We start from the raw sequence: 1,325 nt of genomic DNA, 5'->3' as shown, positions 1-1,325 counted from the left end.
TGGAGCTCCAGCCTAAAACTTGTTGCCCATATTTAGGCAGCGAGAGCTGTTCGGTGTGTGTGTGTGTGTGTGTGTGTGTGTGAGGATAAATCAGAACTGAGCACACTCCCTTATGCGTGTCATCATTCTGCATGAGACAGAAAACAGCAGCTCAAATCCAAATATTTATAAGGAGAAATCATCAGGATTAATGAAGTTATTTCCACCTTCCTCACAAACAGCAAGTGGGTTTATAATCAGGAAAAAAAAATTCTGCTGCCCTTCTACAAATCAGTAAAAAAACAAAAAAAAAACAATAATAATAAAAACCTCTGACCAAGCTGAAATAAAATGTGTTGAGTTCCAACTTTCCAGCAAAGTTGCAAACTCTTTAACATCCTTAAAACGAAAACAAACAATTATGGAAAGAATAAAAACGCATGTGTGGCAGGTTTGAAAAGACATTTTTGTAAGAAAAATAATCTTTTAGATTAGAAACGTTCTGATTTTTCTGTTTATGTGTTGGATCTTCAGTAAAATTCACAGCTGTGTACTTTAAATCAGACTTTGAGAAAACCCACAAGGAGATGATGAGTGGAAACAGTGCTGTAAAAATCATTCACAAAGCCAGAACTATTCATCGTTATTTGAAGTAACCAAGAACGACCGCAGGTTTCTTTTTAGAACCGTGGCCAGACCGACACAGAACAGTGACTTCATCACAAAGTTGATTTAATCAGTTAAAAAAAATGGCAGAATTTACACATTGGATAAAATCTCAGCTTCAACAGACAATTCAGTCCAGTTGACCTGTGAGTTATCAGAAACAGTTGTTTAATCCAAACCTTCGATGTGTCTTCTAGTTTTTCCATCACAACCAAACTGCTCAGAGGTTTTCCCTTCAATCGGTACCTCCATTTTAGATCTGATCCATCTCTCTTTAGCCACAACGAGCTTTAAGATTTGGTGTAAACTTTATTTTTAAAAAACACATGTAAAATTATGGACCCAAATTCAATCCCATTTAAATTTCATTTTTAAAAAGTCTAGAAAAAGTGTAGCAAGTTATGATATATTAGCAAAATAATTTGAGGAGTTTCAGTCAGAGTATAGAAAAGGTACTGATGAAAATGACTAAGGATCTTCTTGGGAGCTCAGACGGTGGACTGTACAGGTCCTTCTCAAAAAATTAGCATATTGTGATAAAGGTCATTATTTTCCATAATGTAATGATAAAAATGAAACTTTCATATATTTCAGATTCATTGCACACCAACTGAAATATTTTGGGTCTTTAATTGTTTTAATTCTGATGATTATGGCATACAGCTCATGAAAACCCAAAA

The 1,325-nt window shown here is 34.6% G+C and overlaps 1 protein-coding gene across 1 annotated transcript in view; it reads left to right on the top strand.

Moving 5' to 3' along the window:
* LOC119425101 (talin-1) overlaps positions 1–1,325 on the top strand; it is a 107,233-nt gene that overhangs the window by 481 nt on the left and 105,427 nt on the right. The gene's annotated exons all lie outside the window — the stretch shown is intronic.

Source organism: Nematolebias whitei, chromosome 18 (genome assembly GCF_014905685.2).
Source record: "Nematolebias whitei isolate Nwh7 chromosome 18, NemWhi1, whole genome shotgun sequence".
Lineage (NCBI taxonomy): Eukaryota > Metazoa > Chordata > Actinopteri > Cyprinodontiformes > Rivulidae > Nematolebias > Nematolebias whitei.
The sequence above is the reverse complement of the archived record's forward strand: the minus strand, read 5'-3'. Positions and strand labels throughout refer to the sequence as shown.